General features: G+C 47.3%; 1 long non-coding RNA gene across 1 annotated transcript in view; it reads left to right on the top strand.

The window, feature by feature from the left end:
* LOC140600026 (uncharacterized) overlaps positions 1 to 24,443 on the top strand; it is a 114,596-nt gene that overhangs the window by 82,762 nt on the left and 7,391 nt on the right. Inside the window, exons 2-3 of the long non-coding RNA XR_012003222.1 lie at positions 8,270 to 8,421; positions 9,954 to 10,093. This is a non-coding gene — a long non-coding RNA (uncharacterized lncRNA). The remainder of the gene's footprint in view (positions 1 to 8,269; positions 8,422 to 9,953; positions 10,094 to 24,443) is intronic.

The raw sequence follows: 24,443 nt of genomic DNA, 5'->3' as shown, positions 1-24,443 counted from the left end.
TTTTACCTGTATGATAAGAGTTCCAAATACTTTTTCTAGGGTTCCATTTATCTTTTCATTTGTTGTTTGGTATTTTTCTTCTTTATATGGAAATATAATCAAATTTATCAATCTCATATTTTGTGGATATTGAGGTTTTGTGTCCTGTTGAAAAAGACCCTTCCCCTCCTGGACTATTAAGCATGTTTTTTGGGGGGGTTTCTTCAGGTTCATACCTGCCTTCATGTTTCATGTTTAATCCTTGAGAGGTCCTACCTGTTATGGCATATTAGCAGGAGCCTAGATTGACTCTACAGGGATGGGTTTTGGGAAGTGGCAAAAGGAGAGACAAGGGAACACAGGGCCATGTACCTTTGTGTTTGGGTTGGTGCTGATGAGTGTGTGCAGTTACGGGTCAGATGTCGGTCTCTAGAGCTGCCTGAGAACTTGAGAACTTTAGTGGCCATACCAGGGTGGAGGAAGAGCTCATGCAGCCTGCCTCTGGAGCCTAGAAAGGGAAGGGGCTCTCTCAGCCACTCTGTGAGAAGGTGCTGGAAAGATTGGAGCCTGGATCCAGTAACCACAAGCCGAGGGCTTGTTTTCTGGAGTCAGGGGCCCAAGAGCAGCTTGAACTAGGGAGCTCAGCTCTGAAGCTGATGGCCCCCCATGCCTTGTCACCGTGAAGCCCCGCTGCATGCCCCAGAGATCTGCTGCACAGCCTGGGCCTGGCTGAGCTCAGACTCCTGCTGGGGATGTGTGGGCTGCTGGGATGGCTAGAAAATTGAGGCAGGCCTGTGACTGTGGCCTCCAAGAGAAAAGTGATGAGTTGCAACCTCAGTTCTGAGTAAAATCAACAACAGGCTGCAAACATGGGATCACTTAGAGACCAAAGTCTTCCTGCATCGGGTACTTGTTACTCTCAAAGTTCCTTTCACATGTTATAAAGGAATATGCCTTTGGGGAAGCAGGGCAAGCCATGTGCTTATCTCCTCGCAGCCCCTTGTGACTCTCACAGCCTGAAGGACTGGTTGATGAGCAGCTTAGTGTCCTCCCACCTGCCTACCAGCAGTCCTGCCTCTTTCCCACCAGCCTATCCTCAAATAATAAAACAGTCCCTAACCCTTTGCTTTCCATAAGCCTAATTAACACTGAGAAGTTCTTTGGTCCTTGTCCTAATGCTTTTTATACAAAATGGGTGGGTGTGGGGGGGGTTCTGAATGAATGTGAAGATCCCTTACTATAGGTGTTTATGGGCTGTGTGTACATTTAAATTTTATCTATTAAATCTTATTCTCCTCTCCCAACAATGTGATCAATTTGATGTGATCTTTGGTTGCTGTCTCTTCCTAGCTATTTTCCCTTCCTGCCCAGAAAGGCCTGAACAGCTTCCTCCAGAGCTACCATATACAGTTGCACAAGCTGTGTACTACACAAGTGGTATTTTATAGTGTATAAGCTGAAAGGCACTCTTGCACTTATGGACTGAAGCAACACTATCTTCATTGATTGTGCAATCACAATTTACATAGGCCATTCTAATTCGTCTTATAATTAAAAATTTATATGCCATATGGAAATATTTCTTGGGTTACCTGCTAGATTATTTCACATGTTATAAAGGAATATGCCTTTGGGGAAGCAGGGCAAGCCATGTGCTTATCTCCTCGCAGCCCCTTGTGACTCTCACAGCCTGAAGGCCTGGTTGATGAGCAGCTTAGTGTCCTGGATTATTCATGCTTAACTCTTCTACTAATGTATGCAATTAAGAGTGGCTCCCACTCTTTCAGTTGAGCTGAATCAAGGGATACAAGGAAAATGTCAGATTACATTGATGCACACTGAGGTGAGAAATATGCCACTGGAGCTCTGGAAGAATGGGAAAGGTTATTCCATTTCAGAGAAGGATCCTATTGGCTAAAAGGAAGATTTAAGTTGTAAAATCCCGACTAAATGGGAAGAGGAGGGGAAACATTTTTGTCAGGGTAGGAACAGATTTGAGGGGAGGCTCCTAGGACCAATCAACTCATCAGCCTATAGGTCTGAGGAGAATGTTTCTGTAGGAGGCATCTTCAGTGTTTTGTCCATTTGGGAAATCCACTAAGGACGAACCTCCCACCTCCTGCTACAGAAGCAGAAATAGTTTGAGAACTGTTCAAGACCCTAGCTGCAGATATACAACTTATGGCCAGCTAATCAAATGTATCCATCCAGAACTGGAGCAAGGGATGCCAAGAAGCAGGAGCTATTTAGACTTCTTTCTGATGGAAGGTAGAAACAGCAAACATCCTGGTCCAATGTCCACGGCTGCAGAGACTGACAAGTACCCAGCAGCATGGAGGGCAGCCTCCCATGGCCTGGACTGGCACTCTCTGCCTTGCCACCCTGGGTTCCAGCCTGTTTCCTGATCTTGATTCTCTGTGTTTCCTGTAGGTTTCTGTAAGCTACCTGATATCTTTCCTAAAAATCATATTCGTGCTTACCAGAGTTCGCTTCTGTTTGTATAACCATGAACCCTTAGATAGATCCCTTCTGCTCACAAAGGCCTGAGGTCTTGTTGAAGTCAAAGTGATCCTGTCTGGCAAGTAGTGATGTGCTGATAAACCATTCTCTATTTTTTTTTAAAGATTTTATTTATTTATTCATGAAAGACACAGAAGAGAGAGAGAGAGAGAGAGAGAGAGGTGCAGAGACAGGCAGAGGGAGAAGCAGGCTCCATGCAAGGAGCCCGATGTGGGACTTGATCCCAGGACCCTAGGATCATGCCCTGGGCCGAAGGCAGGCACTAAACCACTGAGCCATCCAGGGATTCCCCCCATTCTCTAGAATAGAGAAAAGAAAAGAAAAGAAAAGAAAAAAGAAAAGAAAAATCCCTTATTTGTGGCATTGGGCATTCGCTGATCACCATTTCCAACATGGTCAATTTCAAAATACCAACCTTTAAATGTCTGTCTAGCAAGAGCCCTGAACGTTTAACAACTGGCGGTCAGGAGCCAGGACAAGCCAACTTCTGCACAGCACTGTTAAGACTTAGAACCAGGCTCTGAGCCTCTGAGCGTGAGGGACACTGTCAGAGTGTGGTTTTTATTTATTTATTTAAAAAAGAATTTAGGAGATTTTATTTTGTTTATTTATTCGTGAGAGACACAGAGAGAGGCAGAGACATAGGCAAAGGGAGAAGCAGGCTCCTCACATGGAGCCTGATGCAGGACTCGGTCCCAGGACCCTGGGATCACAATCTGAGCCCAAGGCAGACACTCAATCACTGAACCACCCAGGTGCCCCCAGAATGTGGCTTTTATAGCTAAGGTTCAGGGTTAGTAAGATGCTGACTTGGTGGAGTGTCAGGAGGGCAGTGGTGATCAGTGGTCAGTCCCCCAAACCGGGGTAGAGAACTAAAGCAATGCCCAGGCGGCTGGTGCTCCCTCAGGCCAGCAAGAGCGTCTTTCCTCACTGAGGAGGGATAGAAACCCATCTCTGTTTTTACCCTAAACCTTGACTGCTGAGGAGGATTCTCTGACTTTGGGCTAGCTGCTTCTTCCACCTGAACCTCAGTTTCTTCATACAAAAAAGGGGGTGGCACTTGCCCTGCTAACACCTGTAGGAGCCAGGCATTTTGTGCTAAGGCCTTGGTGGGTCAGCTCCACAGGGACTGCTTATGACTGCTAGGGCTGAGGCTGAGAGATCGAGTCTCCGGGGAGGCCCTGGCCTTGCAGCATCTGCGTGACGCGTGCCTGGTGTGTGTGTCTCTGTGTGTTGTGAATGTGTGGTAGACCTGGACCCTGGGGACTTCCAGTCCAGTGTGGCTCCAGGCATGTGTCTTTGATTACTGGTACTCAGCGGGTGAGCAGACAACAGAATCCTGTTTTAGAGGACGTGAAGAGGATTTGAATGTTTAATAAGAAAAGGATGGGCAAAACATGCTGCAAGAAATCCACAAAATGTCACTGGCATGGGCTGGCCTGCTCCCTCTGGCGTGTGTTGACAGGATTCTGTAAATAGTCTGATTAATTTGTGTCCTCTTGTGACCTAGCAATTCACCATTTGAGTCTGAGTCTGTTCCTGGGCTGTGTTGGCCAGTTGCAGAGAGAAGCAAGGGGGGCACTGCATGATTTCCTGGCCTCACATCAGAAAGGCCCTGAGAATAGCTCCTTAGCCTCCCCAAGTCAACAGTCTCCATTGGCCAGCAAAGCCTGCCCTACGTAGAAGTTCTGAAGTACCTGGTGCTTCCTAATCTGACGGGTCCCAGTCAACCTTATTGCATGGCCTGGGATTAGGGCTTCGTGCGGAACCCCTAAGGTCTGGGGCAAAACCACCCACCCTGCTCGGTAGCCTGAAGGCCAGTCAAGTGCTTGTTGCCTTCCATGCCTCCCAGAACATTCTCTTGGCATTCAGCCCTAAAATATCTGGGGAGATAGTGAGATCCTCAGTAGCAACTCCTTACACTCATGAACCACATTAATACAAGACTGTTTCGTATGAACTGTGTTCCTAGCTCACGTTTGCTGGTAACACTGGATGCTGCTGGCCCTCTTGGCTCAGCACCCCCTGCCCCCCACCCCCCACAGGGAGGCATCTGAAAGGCATCTGAAAGGTCTTAAAGCTGAAAGGGAGTGTGGCTGATGCCCAGAGAGTTTAGTGACCATCTGACCCCACGTGGCCCCAGGGGCTATGTGAAGCTTGCCCGAAGCTCGCCCAGAGCCCCAGGCGCCTCAGCTCTGGAGAAGCTCTGGTTGGAAGACCTGTCTCTGTCGACAGACTCGCTCACTTCCAGTTTTACCACCTGCTTGCCCTCCCCTCCCTGCATCCTGACCTGTCCCTCTAGTCTGGAAGAAAGTGGCAGAATTCCATTTCAGAAGTAAAGCTGAGAGAGAAAGCCTGTGCTCAAAACGTATGTTTTGGGGGATAGGAAATTTCCCAAATCATTCTGTTTTCCCCATAGAAAGCGTGCTACAGCAATATTCTAGCTTTTTGCTTAGCCCTGAATTAGTGTGATGTCATCCAAAATGACTATTAGTCTGAAGTTACACTTTCAAAGCCAAAAAAAAAAAGAGTCCCTTTCTCCCAAAATAAACATTACATATGTTCAACCATGAGAGAACAGGATTATAGACTCTGGGAACTGGAAGGGATTCTAGAGTTTATTTTACAAATGAAGAAACTAAGGTCTGGGGAGGGACGCTCCCAGCCTGGGGCACAGATGAAAGGTCAGGATCAGGAGCCCCCAGGGCTCTTGCCACATCTCTGGAGGGCGGTAATGCGGAGTTACCTGGGACAGCAGCTGAGTCTGATCGTACCAACTGCCATTTGAGTGACAGCTGTGTTTGGTCACAGACTGTGAGGAGGTGATGGGGGCCCAAGGGACCGCTGTCTCTTCAGATTTCTGTGCCCCTTGGGACCCTCGAAGTCATTGACTTGATTGTGGCAAGGAGAAGCTCATGGTAGTAAGCAGGGTGCTTCATTCCCTCCTTCCCTGGACCAGAGGGAAGAAGGGTCCCCCCTCCCCCCCCAGGAAGGAACAGCTGTATACTGTTCTGCCATGAGCTTTTATGGATAAGCCCCAGCAGATGCCATGACCGGCTGGTGAAGAAGGGGTACTTGGATGGGAGGAGGCTGTTCATTTGATCTGTGAAGCTGCTCAGGAATGGCCAAGAAAGCCCAGTGAGGGAGGTGGGGAGGCTCTCTGCCACCTGGGGGTTAGACTCACCCCAGACTTAGCCTGTTTTCTGAAGCATGTGGGGGCTGAAGGTATGGGAAGTGTAGGGCAAGAGGACTTCCCTTGGGCCTGGAGGGCACCTGACATTTTGACGGGGCCATTTTTACATAGGGGCAATATTGTAGTGGCATAAGAAAATACCCCACGAAATAAAATTTACAAAACTAGAAAGAAAAAATAAACAAAAATATCCTGTGAGATGCTCAGCTCTTTCTTTTCATTTTTCTCTTCTTTTAATTATAATTACTAACAAGATGGGTAAGAGTGCTCCTCTGCCTCAGGTGAGGCTTATGGGCTGGGCGATAGACGGGAATGTGAGTCATATATATTACTTGGCTAAAACACAGCAAAAATGGAAAAAAAAGAGTTTTTCATATATGGAAGGGGCTACATCAGAAAGTCCCGATTACAAAGTGCTGCATCTAAATATCTCACTTGGATTATTAGCAGCTGGGGAGAAGGGCGGTGGTGAGTACCCCAGAGAGGGTTTTATATACCAGTGAGGTGCCCCCAACCCCAGGGCTCCCAGCTCCCTGCCCCGAATGCCCTCCACGTCTGCACACCATCCTACCTCCCCTGGGTCCTCACCACTCTCCTGCACCTGAGGAGCAGCAGTGAGGCCCTGATTACAGCCTCCTTACTACTCTTCTCCGGCACAATCTCCTCTGCCCAGGTCTAATACTTGGGTCTCATTTCCCCCAAATCAGCACTTGCAATCTGCCCTGAGCCTTCAACTGTGACTGAACCTCTTGAATTCTTGAGAATGCCTGCCTCCAGGAATGTGTCTATACCACCTGGGACCCCTGGGAGCTGGAAATAGAAATCTTTGTTCCAAAAGGAATGTATTTGAGTTCCCTGTAATTGCTTTGTTGGGCCAGAGCAGCAGGGCCTCAGTTCAGCCTTGAGGCACCAGGAATGTCTTAGTCACCCTAATACGTATCCTAGGTCTTTGTGAGATTAAAGAGAGAGGGGCCAGGGCATCAGGTCCCCGATGGTTTGGACCTGCATCCACCTGCCCAGAGACACGGACAATGAGGGCATGAGGGAGGAGGTGTGCACTGGGCCAGGCTTTCTAGATTAGGAGACCAGTCAGCTGGGAGACCAGAGGGTCTGTACACAGTCAGGGCCTAATTCACCTGTTAAATGGAAGGGTTGATGAGGCAGGAGAGCAGCTTCTATGAATGCCAGGTTGCTCTGCTCAGTCACAGGCTACTCTACCCATAGGGGCCCAGCCTTCTAGAAGTTACTCTTACCTTGCTGCTATTGTTCAACTGTCTTTGACAGTCAAGATTTTTCAACCCCAGTGCAATAGCGTTAAACATAAGATTTGATCATATTGCTCCTCTGCTCAAAAATCTTTGCTGGCGGGGCACCTGGGTGGCTCAGTGGTTGAGCATCTGCCTTTGGCTTGGGTTGAGGTCCTGGGGTCCTGGGATGGAGTCTTGTATCAGACTCCTTGCAGGGAGCCTGCTTCTCCCTCTGCCTGTGTCTCTGCTTCTCTCTCTGTGTCTCTCATGAATAAATAAAAGTAAATCTTAAAAAAAAATAAAAAATAAAATCTTAAAAAAAAAATCTTTCTGGCTCCCTTCAGCAGTACTCACCACAGTATTTGTCACAGGAGGTTACCAAAATTGGCTTCTGTGATCCTGCTTCCATCTTGAGGATTTGCAACACACATTAGCGTACTTAAGGGTCCTGAGAAGACCTGCAGGGAAGAAATTGGTTTCCCAAGCTTGACAATGGACTCTGTCTTTTGTTTGCTTAACATCTATTAGCACACAGCAGAGTCTGGGATGTGCTAACCCAAATGAATTAGCCTTGCACTCAAGAGATTATGAAATCTGCCTTCAACCTAAGGTTCTTCCCGTTTCCCCACCATCTTGCTCTTCCCCCCTACATCCCATGCATCTCCTTCCTCAAGCATGCTGTCTGTATGGGCTGAATTCTGTTGCCCTAAAATTCACATCTTCGGTTCTAATCCTCTATATTTTAGAATATGACTGTATCTGGGGATAAGGCCTTTAAAGAGGTCATTAAGTTAAAATGAGGTCATTAGGGTGAGCCTCTATCTGATATGACTGGTGTCCTTATAAGAAGAGGAGATGAGGACATGAAGAGAGGTGCCAGGCATGCGGGCACACAGAGGAAGGCCGTGTGAGGACACGCGGAGAAGGCGGCCGTCTGCAAGCCCAGGAGAGAGGCCTCAGGGGAAACTGACCTGCTGACACCTCCTCAACCTCAGACTCCCAGCTTCCAGAACTGTGAGAAGAGAAAATAAATTACTGTCGTTCAAGCGCTCCCATCTGTGGTATTTGGTGGTGGTGACCAGACAGGACTGGTTCACAGTTCTCCTTGCTGCTCCCCAAGTGCACCCCAAGGTTCAAGTGTTCCACCCCGTGATCCTACTTCTGTTCCAGCCTCCTCCTTCAGGGCTCTGCCATTGTCTTTCTTTTAGCCACAAAACAAACCAACAAAACGAAATAAAGTGAAATTCTACCCATATTTTTTAAGGCCTGACTCGAATGCCTCCTTTTCCAAGCAGCTCACCCTGATGCTCTCCTTTCTGTGCTCCCACAGCTCGTGGAAGCCTCACCCCTGCTCTTTGCCGCCTGCTTCCTGCTACAGTGAGTGGAGCACATTTACCCCCTCCCCCTGCCATCTTGGGATCTTTGGGGACAGAAACTTGTCCTGTGTCTCAGGATCCAGCACAGCGCCCTGGCACGTAACAGGTACTCAAAGATTATTTTCTGGACACAATAAAAATCATGTCTCTGCCTCCAGCAGGCCAAGAGGAAAAGTGAGAATCTTCTCTGTCTGGCATTTTCTGGTTTGGGGGCCCTGGGACTGAAGCTGCAGTCTCCGCTCTAGTTCAGGGAGGGCTGTGGGGAGGAGGAAACATTTGAGGTGGGCTTTGAAGGATACGTAAGAGCTGAAGCCATGCCTCTGTGAGAGCAACGGGACAGAGAGCTGCTTAACCTGAGTTCCAAATAATTGCACATGTGTTTGACTTGATGGCCCCGGGACCCTGTGCCTTGCTCACAGAAGTCACTCGGTAACCATGACGAGGGTGAAGATGGCCCAGGTGTCAGCACCCCCAGCTGTCGGGCTCGCTTCTTGGGGAAGTCCCCTCCGGTGACCCCACAGGGATGGGAAGGCACAGGTGGCGTGCCGTGGGTGGAAGCCAGGACCTCCTTCAGGAGGCCAGGCTGGGTGGCACCTGTGTGGGGCCACTAGCACTAGAGTCACCGGCCCTCACGTGGGGTCTGTCCAGCGAGGCATCTATGCGGCCCACGGCCTGGGGAGAAGGGCCCCCATGCAAGGGGAGCTTTGACACCCTCCGCTCTGATCTGAACACAGGTTTTTAATTTCCCTGTAATTTGCCCTGCTCCCTCTCCTGGGCTGGCTTCCCTGTCATTTCATTTCCTGCTGTATTCTCATCTTACAGCAGAGGTGAAGAGAGTTGACCTCTCCTTGCCCCAAAGCTGAATAAAATACAGAACAGATTTTTTTGTGAATAAAAATAGGCTTGAATACCAGCGGCCAGTCACTTGGGGCTGCGGGCACCTCCTGGTCTAGTTCTCTCCCAGCCACTGGGCCGCAGGACGGGGCTGTGCCGAGGGGCAGCGGGGCGAGCCCGGGCTCGGGTGGAGGGAGGCAGGGAGGCCGCAGCGAGGCCAGTCCGGTGGTCCTCTCACATGAGAGACGGCTGTGGGCCTGGAAACCGCCTCGCAGGTTGCCCTTGCCAGGGGACCAAGGAGGAAAGATTGAAATGTCAGCACCTAGCGGGAAAGAAATTTCTGTCTGGAACATTTGGGCAGATTCCAAGAAGGATGCAATTGGAGTCTCTCCTAGCAGAGTCGGGGGGATGTGGCTTTAGGGGCAGACAGACTGCAGGTCTGTGTGCTCCTCACCCTTCTGCAGCCGGCTGTGTCATCTCAGACAAGAAACTTAATCTCGGCAAACCTCAGTTTCATCACCTGTAAAGTGGAGACAGCAGTGGAGGTTCTGTAGGGCAGCTGTGGGCATCCCATAAAACAAGGCGGGAAAAGCGCCCAGCACATGGAAGGCGAGCCCTGGTCGCTCTGGGTCCTCTGTCATTCCAGCCCAGGTGTAAAGTCAAGGGGCTGTCGTCTCTAACCCCCAGTTCCCACCCAATGCGGTCACCGACTCTGGGCCCTTGAGCAGTGCCCTGTCCTCCGCGGGGCAGGGATGTTTCCCTGCTTCACTGTGTAAGAGTTTGATGTCTGGCTCTTCCTGGCAGGAAAGCCTGTGGGGGCAGGGACCAGCCTCGGTGTGGACCAGGGTACCTAGGAGCCACCATCTGGCGCAGAGTGGGCACTGGGTCACGAGTTACTGAATACACGGCTGCAGACAAGCAGGCGAGCGCTCGTACTGTGTCAGGTAACCTTTCAACCGTTCAGTTGTGTCCCCCCTCCCCAGGTCTTTCCCCATTGCAGGAGTTAGGCCGTGGGCTTCTTTCCTCCGGGGAGATCTGTGGCTGGGCTGAAAGCACAAGTTGTCTGCAAGGCACTCTCCTCCTCGGATTTTGTTTCCGAAATGTCTACAACCGCTGAAGGGATTACACTAGGGCCTGGAGGGTTTAAGGAGAGAGAGAAAAGGAGGGAGGGGGAGGGGGAGGCAGAGACAGAGGTAGAGGGAGGGAGTGAGGGTGGGACAGAGACAGAGCGAAGGGGGGTTGTTCTGCAGGAAACATAAACAAAGAGACTCTCCTCATCACGCACCCCACCAGGTCCAGAAGGAGGTTTCTGGAGATTGGATGGGGCAGGAGGAAGCTCTGGGTTCTGGGAATAGCAATGGATGCCCAATCCGCCTGAGATAGTGCCCTCGGGAGGGGTCAGCACTCAGAGATGGTGGCTGTGACATGCCCTCCGGAGGCAGGGACCTGGGCACCAGGGCCCCCAGTGACAGGAGCAGCAGCTTGGACCAGCGTGAAGATGTCTGAGTGCAACTGGTCAGGGCTGGTGACTGGTGATAGCATGGGGCCTCCCTGGAGATAGCATGGCCCCAGGAGGACCGAGCTCTGGCTCCATTGTTCACCCTCCTCTGTGTTATTCATTCACTGGGTCTTTTGAAAGGCCTCATGACCCAACCTGTGCCCTGCTTGGAGAGAGGAGTGGCGGGGGGTAGGGGTGAGAATGCCAGTCTGGTCCTAGATAGGGCAGGAAGGAGCATGCTGCCGCTGCACCTGCTGGCACTCCTGGACCCCACTTGGTCCAGGGCTTCACGAGTTGTGAAGACATACAAGAAAGGTTGTAATTCCTTATTTCCCTACGGCACGACTAAATCTAGTTAAGGGGCCCCCTGCATATGGTTGACGTATAAATATCTGTGACTCTTCATGGTTCCTCCTCCTCACTTGTGTTATATTAGAACTCAAGGCTTTGCAGTCCAGGAGAGGCACGGGAGAGCCAGGGGCCTCACACATGACCACTTGCACTGCGGAGGCTTCTTGCCCAGGACCAGGAGGTTCATTAGAAGGCAGCCAACTCCACTGGCAGCTGCAAGCCTGCTCTGCATGGGAGCCTCTGGGTTTAGGGTCTGCTGGGCCCTGGCGCTCCTTGTCTGTGTCTCCCCTGCACCCTGCAGCAGGTACCCCGCTCCTGGGCTGTGTGTGGGTGGGCCAGGGATCTGTTCTCTGGGCCAGGGATCTGTTTCATCCTCTGTTCGTTTTCCATTGGGGCGGTTCACCTGGCTCTGCCCCTCAAAGAACCAGTTCCTGATTCCATCCCCACTAAGAACTAGATCATTCTCTCTGTGTAACTTGGCTGTCCAGAGAAGTCCACCCTGTCTCACATGATGGTGTCTCTCCTCTTGCTCTGGACACAGAAGAGAGGTCAACAGAGTACTGGCTACAGGGGAATGGCTAACATCTGCATTAGCTTCCTATCGCTGCTGTAACAGATCGCCACAGCTTGGTGGCTTAAAACAACACAGACCTAGTATCTCCTGGTTCTGTAGAAGTTTGACACTGGGCTGAAGTTAAGTTGTTGGCAGGACTGTGTTCCTTTGCAGAGACCCTAGGGGTGAAGGTACTCCCTTCCCTCCTGACTTATAGAGGCTACTTGTTGTGTTCCTCACCTCATGGCTCCATCCTTTTCAGCTTTTTTAAAAAATTTTTTTTTATTTATTCATGAGAGACACATGGGCGTGGGGAGAGGGAGGGGAAAAGGGAGAGGAGGGAGAGGGAGAAGCAGGCTCCATGCAGTGAGCCTGAAGTGGGACTCGATCGCAGTCTCTAGGACCAGGCCCTGGGCTGAAGGCGGTGTTAAACCGCCACCCCTGCCACCCCCCCCCCCTCGGCTGGGCTGCCCGGCTCCTTCCTTTTCAAAGCCAACAGAGTCACCTGTCCCTGACCTGCTCACAAAGAAGTAACATCCTATTTGAGTAGCAGCCAGGTGAGCCAACAGCTTAATTCACTATAGTAAGAGAAGCACAGATTCAGGGAGGGAGCCGGGTGGGAGCAGGTAAGGCCAGGAGGCTCTTCTGAGCCGTGGTACCCAAGCCAATGCCTGGCTTAATTCCTCTGCTAGACTGTGGAAAACTGGAAGGCAAGGACTGGGGGGAACTCATCCTCTTCCTTCTCTCAATGATAAGTTCACTGCTTTGACCCCATAGATGCCCAATGTATACCACTTGCAATGAACTGATTCAACTCTTTCAGAGTCATTTTTCTCTTTAGGGCCATGGTTGCAGAACTGTGATGTAACTGCAGGTAAGGACTCTTGCTGGTGCTAGAAGACTGAGCCAGCATCCTTAGGGCAGAGCCCCCGCCCCAGGGCTTGGAGAATTTTCTTTCTTATCATGTATTTTCCTCTATGAGAGATAAATAGCGGGATTGAAGCTGGTGGGGCCAGCCAGTGGTGGGGCTTCACCAGGAATCTTCCCAGACATCAAGGAACTGGATTTGAGAACCGCCCTCCAGTTCAAGCAGGACTATGGGATCACTTGAGAGGTTGATCAGTGATAGATGTCTCCTCCTTTAAGTTTCTTCATAAAATAACATGCTGGGAGCAAGAGGATGAAATTGAGCAAGTGAAATACTTGGCAGAGTGTCAGGAAGCACTTTCTGGGCAGTTCTATTAGCTGTGCCCCAGGGGGAGGGGGCTGTTGCCTGAGTCTGGGGAGGCCTGTGTTGACTGTAGGAGGAAGCATCTTGGGGGCTCTGCTGCTGGGCCCCTGCTCTGAGGTTTTGGGCTCCAGTCACAAAAATTCCCCTTGAAGTTTCTACCTGGTGAGGGCCCTAGGCCCAGATTGTTCCCCTTCATTCCTTTCTCCTCCTCCTCCTCCTCCTTCACCTTCACCGAGCTACTAAATGAGGACCCTACCTGGCTTCTAGGACCTGTAGGCTGACCCCAGAAATCACCTCTGGCAGGGCTGGCTAAGGACCCGGCTGAAATCTCAGTGGTGACTTAGTGTTTCCCGAGGGAATGAATAACAGAGTGAGGCTGAATGGAGAGTCAAGGTTGCCTTTGACTTTTTCCCTAGGCCATTAGTCTCCTTTTCCAACTGGAGAACACAGGATCCTTAGACCCCTCCTAAGTGCCTGCGGGACCCAGGTCGTACAAGGGATGGCAATGCATCGGATTTATATTCTCCAGGCTACCCTTCAACCAGGATTGGCAACCAATTAATGGGTAGTGAAATTAATGTAGCCAAGCATTAAAAAAAAAAAAAGAAAAGAAAAAAAGACACAGAATCAAGTACAATCAAAAATACCAGAATGCATCTTAAGAATACAGGTCTTACTTTGTAAAAACTGTGTTTCAATTTTGTGTATGACATACAGAATAGTAAATGAAGGTTGCAATATGCAATGTACTTCTTGGTTCAAGATAATAAAAAAAGGCTAGAGCATCCCAGGGATTTCTGGGGTCCCACACTCCCAGGGGGAAGCAGCTACAGCTCTGAACAGGCAACTTTATGACTATAAATAAAGATACTTAAACCATCCTAACCAAACCTTTCCTGACACCTTGGGGGCAAGTGGAGAAGTGCTGGCTGGGAGGCGGGAGGCTGGGTGGGGTTCTGACCTGGATCTGTCCTATACTCATTAGGAAACTGGGGTGAATTGCTAACCCCTCTTCCAACCTTAGTTTTCTCCTCTCTCAAATGGGGAGAGACCCACTGTGTCTGTGTGCAGGGCTGCCCTCTGGCGGTGAGCTCTGGAGCTTGCTGCTGCTCTTGACTCCCACTGGGTTTGCTGACTGGCATGTGGCTCTCCAGCTCCTGTCTGCTCCTGAGAAGGGGCAAGATGAGAGCTTCACTCCCAGGCAGAGTGTATAGTACCCCAGTGTGTGTGTTGTGAGGTCTCCTCAAAGGCTCTGGCCTCGAGAGATACTCCCATGTGAGAGTGTACAGAACAGACTGGAATATTGAGTAACTTCCAAGGTGTGGGAAGTCATGCTCGTAGGAAAGGCTTCAGGCCATGGGATTAAGGGATCAGCTTTCACTGGCCTCCACTTAAGCTGGCTTTCCACAGTGTGGAGTTTGTTGTAGGGGCACTGCCTGGATGGCCAGTTGAAGGACAGTGGTTCTGGGGTGGGTAGTATGAGGCCTCTGAGTCTCAAGATGGTGCTATCTCTTCCTGACTGCCCACAGCCGGTCTCCTTCCCTGTGGACATCTTTACCAAACGTCAGGAAAGTCAAGTGAGGCCAAGGGCTGAAGCTTTTTCCCAGGGGGCCTACCTAGTAGCCTGATGAGGTCCACTTGCTTGGGGTACTTTGCTGTATGCCAGGTACTCTGGATGCATCTACTGTGTCTGAACACTATTTTCTGGAGCTGCCAAGAGAGGGACCCAATGTTTAGGGCATGGAGCTTATCTGTCTTGCCACTTCCCCCAACCTCTTTCTTTTCTGATGGTATCAGCACCTGTTTGCATCTCCAGTTAAAGTTCTAATTGAATTCCTTTCAGTCTTTGACTCAACCTCTTGCAAGATAAGTGATTTTCTGAAAAATTTCTCACTTAAACAGCATGCTGTATTGTTCTGAGATTTATTCATAATAAATTAAGAGGATGAGATGCTCCTGGCATTGTCTCTGGATTGAAAAAGGTCAGTTGTCAGCAGGGGTAATGCATCTTTGAATCCCCCAGAGCAAATATCTTGGATCATTGCATTTAATAGGTGTTGAACAATTGTTTTTTAAAAGGCTGAATGGATGAATGGATGGGTGGAATCTCAGCAATGGTGCTTCGGATGAAGCTTCTGGGCTGTGAAGTCACAGTGTTGTCCCAACCCCACTATGACCTGATAGGTCAGAGGGCTGGAACTAAGTCAGAGTACTTGGTTGATGGGATGGAAAGACTCAAGTAAACATTTGGCAAAATGGAGCCAAAGTACTTTTTAAAACAATCATTTATGTTAGTAAGCCCGCTATCTCATGGGGTCTGAGGGCCTAAAGTAGGAGTGATTTATTTTTAACTCCTGAAGTCAGGAGACTTCAGGAATCCCTATGATAGCTGGGTTTTGAGGACATTACCAGTCAACCACAGCCTAGAAGTGATTACCAAATGCCTCCTTCAGAGACATGGCTCAAAAGAGACTTCAGAGACTCTGCTCAAAGCAGAGTCCTTAGTTTAACAATAATATAAGATTTGCTTTCCTTTACAATTTCCCATGCTGGGATGCTTTTGGGGAAACACACACACACACACACACACACACACACACACACACACAGAAATATCCCTGGAAGCTTGGGGGCAGAAGAGAGACTTAGAAAAAACATGAATTACGTATTTGAGTTCTTGTTCACACCCTGTCATGATGGATCATGGAGAAAATGTCTCTCTTAAGTATTCTCTTGATGGGAAATAGTGATTGTTTCCTGGGACAAATGAAACATGGGCTTGAATTCTCCCATCAGCAAACACTGTGCTGGATGTTGGTTTCAGGGCTCACAGAATCACAGAGAGAGAAGTATGGCCTTGACTGTCATTTATTACCACGTCATTTAAAAGAAATTGATTAAATATTTGGGAGAAACACTAGAATTCTACACAATAATTTAGAGCAGCGTTTCCCACAGCTGTGGATGAGTACCGATGGCAGCATGTGGCACGATTCTAGGCAAGACATGGATAAATATTTTTATTTTAACAAATGTATTTCAATGGCATATATTTCATGGCAATTAATTTAATGGCATTGAGTTCGATGGCATGTATTTATTTTAACACATACTAAAAGGATATACAACTAACACATCTTACCCGTGATTTCATGAATATTTTAGGAAAAGACTAAAGAAGCTATTTAAGTAAGAACAGAATGAAGGCATGTTAAGTTAAAGAAAACTAATCATAGTATGTAGCGATACTGTGAGGCTGGTATCTACACAATGAAGTTTGGGGTACAGAATCAAAAGGAATTATTTACAGCTTACAGTTTAAAATCATTTTTACAGCACCGTTAGGAGCAATACTCAGATTCTGTAGTGTCATTGGGAATAAATATACAGGACCTGCCATCCACTTGGGGGAAGGCTCAGGTACCGTGGTTGTGTTTGGAGGACGTCTCAAGGGTACAGCCACTCTCCTCGGCTGAGGGACACATTTTGACTAAAAGATCTTCCGAGATCAAGTTTCTGTGAGTCCACCAGTAAAGACACCCACTCAGGAGAGTGGACCTTCTCTTAGACTGAGCCTGAGCCTCAGGGCGGCAACCTCACAGCTGCCCACCTGTCAAGGATATTGTTGCTGGATACTTTCCCCAGGGCCATCAGACCTCACAGTGCATCAGAGCAGAGGCCAGGTAACAGGTATGTCTTCTGTGACTCCTGGCTCCTCCACTACTTGGGGATGCAGGCTGGTGTGGGAGCCCCTACTGCATCGCCTTCAGGATAAGACAAGGGGAATGGGCTCTGCCTTTATGCCCTTTCCTGAGTCTTTGGTGATGGAGAAGTATCCTGGGAGGGGACTTAAGAGGACAGTTTAACCGTTGAGGTGCCTTTTCTGTGAACTTCAGCCTTAATTAGAGAATCCACTCCAAAGCCTGGCCTTGCTCGAGATACTGGCTTTCTCAGAGAAGGAACTCGAACAGTGCCCAGAGCTGGTGCTGGGGATGCCATTTGGTGGTCTGGGAGTTGCTGATTGCTTTCTCTGTCACAAAGCCTTTGATTTGCACCGGCTCATGTGTACACATGTGGGTATTCTTGGTGGCCTGACCATTGAGCATAATTAAAAGAAATGATTGGCTTTCTCTTGATGCAAACATCTGGTTTTACTTGAAACAAGATGACTTAGCTGTTTCAGAAACATTCTTGTAACCCTGGATTCACATTTTCTTCTTAAAATATATATTTTCTCTGTAGGGCAGCATGCTAATGTAAACACTCCGTGTAACTGACAACCGACAGTTTCAGAAGTATGTGGGGCTCCAAGCACCGAAGGAACCGCAAGAATGATTGCGTTTTTGATTTGATCACTGGAAATCTGTTTCAACAGTCACTCTGATTTAAACAATTACTCTGATTTATACTCCAAACGCTATAATTTGCAGAAAATGTAACCATGTGAGGACATTTTTGTAGCGTATGTCTTGGCAACTTGGTTTTGTTGTGATGTCATTCCCTTCAGTTTCAAGGAAGCGCTGAGAGAGTGGAGGTAGGAAAACAGGGTCCTTCTTTCTGATGTGCTTTCCTGGCCACCAGGGGAAATAATTCTCAAGTCTTCCTGGTTTACTACTCCTTACCGCTCCCAGTCCCCAAGGCCACCTCTGCAGGGCTGGGAATGACAACCAGAAGAGAAGCGAGACCCACCCAGTGCTTTCTGAAGGTCAAAGGATTGAGGATCAAAGAATTAAGGAGTTGGGTGACCGGTTTAGTCATCACCCCACTGTCTATACTTAAGCAGGGTGAGTGGGAAGCATACTGTCACACCTTGTTCCTTCTTCAAAGCCCAGTTGGGTAGAGCTGGAACACTTAGAGAGCTGGAAGATGTAGAGAGCTTGAAGCTTAATCCCTTCATCCCCTGGAAGGGAAGATCCAGAGAGGTAAAGAACCCCACCCAAGTTCTAGAGTGAGTGTCAGAGCCCAGGACGAACCAAGTCCCTGGGTTTCTGATTCGCTGCGTGATTGAAAGGTAGGCATGGAATCACAAGTTGGGCCCTTTTTGTGTGCAAGGAATGCATTTCAGTAAAATGCAAGTACAAGGTCAAAAATAAAATTGGGGTGGTCTAGATTTTATAGAGTGTGGCTTAAGAAAGTATTAGCTCTGTTTATATTCCCACTTCCCAATCCAACTATCCCCATTGGGCCAGTGCTGCTAGGGAAAGAGTTGTGGAGGGCAATTCTCTGTGGCTTCTCTCTCCGTGACAGCTCAATTACCATAGGCATTGAAGGTGCTTCTTACATAAGGTAACATCATGACTATAGGGATGGCAAGACTCATGATGGTATTGGGGTGCCAGGACTCTCTAATCACATCTTCCTAGACCACTGGCTAGGGATTGAATGTTTTTGACCCTCCAAATTCATATTTGTTTTTTTTTTAAAGATTTTATTTATTCATGAGAGACACAGAAAGAGAGAGGCAGAGACATAGGCAGAGGGAGAAGCAGGCTCCATGCAGGGAGCTCAGGGTGTGGAACTCAATCCTGGGACTCCAGGATTGCTCCCTGAGCCGAAGGCAGACGCTTTATCGCTGAGCTACCCAGGCATCCCTCCAAATTCATATTTGAAATCTTAATCACCAGCGTAATGATATTTGGAGGTGAGGTCTTTGGTGGGTAATTAGTCATTAGTGCTCATGAATGGCATTAGAGCCCTTATAAGAAAAGGAAGAGCCCATCAGCATCTAAACATCTCTCTCACTTAGACCATAGCTACAGCTTCCTAACTAGGGAATTCTGACTTCTACTGGTGTCCCTAAGGAGCAGAGGTTCTCATCTTGGGGCAATCCCTCTCCATCCAAGGGACAATTGGCAATGTTTGAAAACATTTTGGTTGTCACTATTGGGAGGAAGGTGCCACTAGTATTTAGTGGATGGAAGCCAGGGATGCTGCTTAATATCTTACAGTGCATAGGATAGTACCCTCCACCCCCAACAAAGAATCACCTGGCCCAAAAGTTAAGTAGTGCTGAGGTTGAGAAACCCTGCCATAGAATTTATTCTCCCTACACAGTGAAAGAATGATCTTTTAAAAGTATAAATTAGATCATGTCACTTCCATGCTTAAAAAAATACGGACTGCTAGTGTAACAAGAATAAAATTTAAATTTTTGCTTTAGACTCAAGGCCCTATAGAATCTATTCTCTGTTAACCTCTTCCCTTCCTTATTTCTTCATTCTGCTCATTTATAATACTCTAGCGGCAGTGACCTTCTGTCCTTCTCTCCAATTTTCTAAACTTGTTCCTGTCTCAGGACCTTTTCACTTGCTGTTACTTCTCCTTGGAATGATGTTCTTTAGATTATTGCTTGATTGCTATCCCATCTCTTAGGTCTCAGGTTGAATGTCACCTCCACAACAAGTCTTTTCTGACCTCCCTAAATAAAACAGGCCCTCTGCTTGCCTTCCAACACACACATACATGCACACACACACACACACACACACACACACACATACACACGATATCCCATTATCCTATTTTATCTTATATCTTATTCATAGCACTTATTAATTCTTAATATTATCTTACCTCTGGTTACTTGTTTCTGGTGTGTCTCTTTGCCCGAAGTTTCTTAAGGACAAAACTAATCTTTTGCAATGGTAAAAAGAAGGGGCTCAGTAAATACTGCTGCCTGTCTGCCTGATTGATTGTCAACATGTTGAATAGAAGCTAAAGTGATTTAGAACATCCTTTCTCTGTTGTCGATGGCTAGCTTTCAGGCTATCATCTTACTGTGAAATTGTATTTCAATAATATGAGCTGAACATTAACTTTTTCTCTATGCATTCCTGTTATAACAATACTAGCCGCCCCTATTCCACCTCACTCAACCAATATATACCTTAGCTGGCTAAAGAACAGATCATGCACAAGAAAATGCAAAAGAAAAAAATAATCCTATTTTTCAAAATGTTTCTCTTTTACAAATATAAACAAAGAATTATTTTTTAAAACCCTACTTCTTCTAGGAGGCAGACCCCATCCTATTTTCTCTTTTTCCCAGTGGGTAGCAAGATGTGCCCTAGCTGGTTGGCCTCTGCGTACTGGCCCCAGTAACTGAATGTTGGTCAGCTGTCTCCTTTTACTGCAGCACAAACATGCTTAGGGCTATTTCTACATTAGTGAAAATAATTTGTTTCCTTGCAAATTAGCAGACAAGGCTGAATGCAGAAGTGCTGGATTCTCAGGAGCCCTTTCAGATAACAGGCTCCCACTGGCCAGTGTACAAGCAGCCTAAGATTTCGCCCACAGAGTAGGTGAGGTTGTGGGAGTATGCTGCTCATGCATGAGTATGCATTGTGGTATGTGTATGCACAGGTCTCTGTGTATGTAGCAGGTGTGTATCTATGTCTATGATACCCCAGAGGTCAAAAATAAAAAAAATGGGAAAGGATATTCTGTGTATCAACACAAGAAGGAGCGATGGGAAGAGCACATTTATTTCACATGAAATAATAGCATTTGGGTAGTGGCAGTTGTTGTAGCTTTTCATTATTATTTACAATTGGCCTGTGTTCAAATCCATTTATTAGTGTGTTTTGAAAAAGTACTTACTTCTGAGCTTCAGTTTTCTTATCTGGAAGTTACGACTGACAGTTCATTTATGATGGTCCAAAAAGTGCCCAGAGCTCTGTCTTTACCTCCTCCCTGCCCTCCCGTTGCTGGTTAAGAGGCATCTGCTATCCTTGTCTCATAGTTCTGGAGTCTTTATGGCCCAGATTGGTGTGTGTGGGGGGTGTAGGTGAGGGTAAAACATGGAGCCTTATAGGATTTCCATCGCAGATGGCAGGTACTACTGGCTGAAGAACAAGGATGGAGCCAGAGTGAGGAAGTAGAGGGGGAAACAGAGTTGTGCAGGCTCAGTTGTGCAGCGCTTCCCTTAGGGCTGACGGAAGAAAGAGGATTTCAGGGCATCTGTGAATCATGATAACAGAGGGAACTGTGACAATCTCTAAGGTTCTCTGTGTGTTAGGATGGTGGTGCCACTTTAGTATTTCCTTGAGGGTCTACAGTATTGATTGAATCTGTTTTTCCATCACTTTAATGGCTTCACAGAGATTCCTTTGAATGTGACAGTCCTCTTAAAAGCTGAACCAGAAAGCCAGACTTTATTCAAGTTATAACCAGTTTGCACTGCTGTTGTATTAAATGCACATGAAATATGATTTTTTGTGTGTAATCCTGAACACAAAGTCTGGTAAATATTAAGCACTAAATAACATGTAGCCACAATTTGCTTACTCGTTACTGTCTTATCTCTCAAAGAAGTGACTTGATTTTCAAGAGTTCACATTCTCTTTTATTTGGCACTAACCGTTTGATGCTGTTTTGCCCGGTCTGGATTTTCCCTTGGCAACTCATAACCCAAGTCGTATTGGCTCAGAGCTGCTCATGAACCTAAGAATAACTTCTCAAGTTTGTTTTGAGATCCAGAGAAATGGGGGTCAGCTTTAAGGATATGAAATACTTCTCCTTAGAAATGGTTAGGCCTGGGTCCTTTGGATGCATCTTTGTGAAAGGAAAGGAGTCACAGTTGTGATAGAACTGTCAGGTTCTAAGTCAAGGGGCCACTGTGTAGCCTGGTGAGGGGTCCCAAGAAGGCCAACTGAAATCCCTTTCCTCTGCCTACCTGCCCTGCTTCTTCCTAGTACTGAACTCCAAAAGCCCTGAACTTGTTCTGTGCTCTGGGAGGTGATTTAGTTCTTCCTAATATGACAAGTTTAGGATCAACCAGTCATTATATGCTGTGTGGGGTCTCAGGACAAAGTGTGATCCAGGTGTGGGCAACTTTTAAAGAAAAATTATGACATCCCCAGGATTTTCATAGTACCAGACCCAGGGGAAGCATGCTTTACCATGTTGTGGCTGGAATGTGGAAAGGCTTCCTCCAGCAGTCAATTTCCTTTCTGCTCACTGCAGTCCTTACCCTCTGCATCCCTTCCTTAATCCTTCAGGCACCTACTTTCTTGTTCCTTGTGTGCTGGTCTCAACTGCCCATCCATCCCATGGGCAGGAAGTTCATTTCTTTTCATGGAAGGGTGGAGAGCACAGACACAGGTGCTAGTTACCTGAGGTGGAATTCCAGGTTTACTACTTGGTACCTGGTGATCCTGAGCCAGTTACGTAATCTTTATATACCTCAACTTCCTTACTTGTGAAAGGGGGGATATGGTTAATATCTGTCCTATAGATTTTGTCCTATGACTTAAATGAGTTAATACTGAACTCTTCTGGCAGAAAACTATGTAAGTTTTGTGGAGGGTGATGATGATGATGGTGGTGGTGATAGTGATGATGATGGTGATGGTAATGATGAGGGTGATGGTGATGGTGATGATTGGTGATGGTGATGGTGAAGATGATGGTGATGGTAGTGGTGGTGGTGGTGATTATTTTTCTCTTCCCTTGTGCTCAGAAGTACCCAGGACAGGTCTGAACACAGAGTTTGTTGCTCTTAAAAGATCTATTACTTGTCACAGCCTGGATCTGAGCTAACTCTGAGGTCTCTGTGGAAGATAATAGTAGTCTCTGAGCTCACTTTTTCCTGTGAACAATCATGGGTCACCCCTAGGAGTAAAGAGTTTATGTTAATGCTGCAGTGAGCAGAACCTGATGAGGCTGACCAGACTGGACTGTGAGGGCATCCAGGTCCCCACATAATGCTGAACTAACTCACATAATGACAATTACTACAACACAGGCACTCCTTCCCTTGGCCTTCCTGGGAGTAAGTTGCCCATATTATTGTGAGAATAACCAAAATTTCTTTCAATCCAAATATTTGGAAGTTGTTATCGGGGACTCAATGGGCTGGGCAAAAAGTGTTGCTTCCTACTCCCAGCCTTTATATCCTGAGAATAGTAGTAAGAGCCAGTATACCAGATTTTTTCTAGGGGGCATTTTTATTTTATTTTTTAAGGAAAAGCTCCATTTTTCTTATCAGGAAGAGGCCAGACCCTACTAGGTTTAACTGGCAGGGGCTCACAGAAGGAGGCTGGCCCACCCAGATATTTGGGTTCTGGACTAAAACAAACTTCATCTAAATTCTGATTTCTTTTTTCTGAGAAGCCTGTTCCTAAATATTGTGGTTCATTGATTCAAGGATTTACTGATTGATAGTGCCCTTAAAGGAGGAAAAGGAACTTTTGGAACAGTCAAAAGAGAAAAGGGCCCTAGATTGAGACTTGGGCCAGAGACTGAACATTGCAATCTGAAGTTGAGCCTTTCCCCAGGAAGACTGTCTTCTGGTTCTTACCGCTCACAGTAGTTGACTGTAGAGATGGTTGAGCACTATAACAATAAGGAGACACGGATCTTCTTGATATGTGCTTTTATTACTAATTCTAATCTGATTTAATTAGAAGATTTAAATGTATTGTGTTGACTGCCCCACCAGGGACCCTAGATCCCTAAAGTGGTCAGATGGCCCAGGCACTTTGCTCACAACTGCATCAGGGACATTAACTACCATGGAAACAAAGAGCTGAGGTATGTTGCTGAAAATGGTTGGGGTATAATCTCAACCTTAGGCAGAATGGGTCAAAATGGAAATCCCAGTAAGAGGGATGAGAGAATAAAAAGGAATCATGTCCACAGGGAATGCAGGGTGAGATATATAAGCCCAGGGGGTGGGACAGGTGCCGAAGCAGTATCTCTGGTCTGGCTAGCTTGAGTGCAGTGAATGGGTAGGAGACGCCAAAAATTAAGTGCAGTTAACTCTCCTAACTTCATTCTGGAATTTCAGACCCCTCCCTTTGACAATTGTGAAGGCTCTGCCTTTAAGGATGTTAGGGACTGTTTATGCTCCCTTCCAAATTTGTATGTCGATATCCTCAGTGCCAATGTGACAGTATGAGGAAGTAGGGCTTTGGGAGGTCATCAGGTCATGAAGGTGGAGGCCTCATGACTGGGGTTAGTACCCTTCTTTGAAGGCACACAAGAGCTTGTGCCATGTGAGTATATAATGATAAGACGTCATCCTACAATCCAGGAAGCAGGTTTTCACCAAACATCGTATCTGCTGGTAACTTGATCTTGGACTTCTCAGCCTTCAAAACTGTGAGAAATAAATGTTTGCCATTTTAGCCACTCAGTCTATGGTATTTTGTTACAGAGGTCCAAGCCGACTAAGACAGGGGTCACTGTCGGCCAAGTTCAAGAATATAGTGTTCCCAGAGGTGGCAGGGTCCTACAAGCCACTCCCCCATCCTCTATCTGGCAAAGTTAGACTTTACTACATAACAGCAGTGGCAAGGTCCCGGGGGAGCCTGTGGAAATGTGTGAAACTCTTGAGGCCCAGACTTGGAACTTTTGTGACGTGTGTTCTCTGAGTTCTATCATCTAAACTAAATCACTAAGTCAAGACATAGATTCCACCTTCTGATGGGAGAAGCCGCAGAGAATTGTGGCAAGTCTTGCAATTAACCACAGGTGTCCTCTGTGATGTTGGTAGTTTTAAGGATTTCCTTCCAGCTCTTTGAAGTCCATCAAATAATTTGTGGAAAGAGAATCTAAGAAGAGCTTCAATGTCTGGGAGATTATAAAGATTCCTTTTATTGTCAAAAAGTTAAAAAAAAAAACCCCACCAAATAATTGATGGACTTTCACAATCTAATG

Source organism: Vulpes vulpes, chromosome 8 (genome assembly GCF_048418805.1).
Source record: "Vulpes vulpes isolate BD-2025 chromosome 8, VulVul3, whole genome shotgun sequence".
Classification (NCBI taxonomy): domain Eukaryota; kingdom Metazoa; phylum Chordata; class Mammalia; order Carnivora; family Canidae; genus Vulpes; species Vulpes vulpes.
Note: the sequence above shows the minus strand (reverse complement) of the source record. Positions and strands in the feature narration are given on the sequence as shown.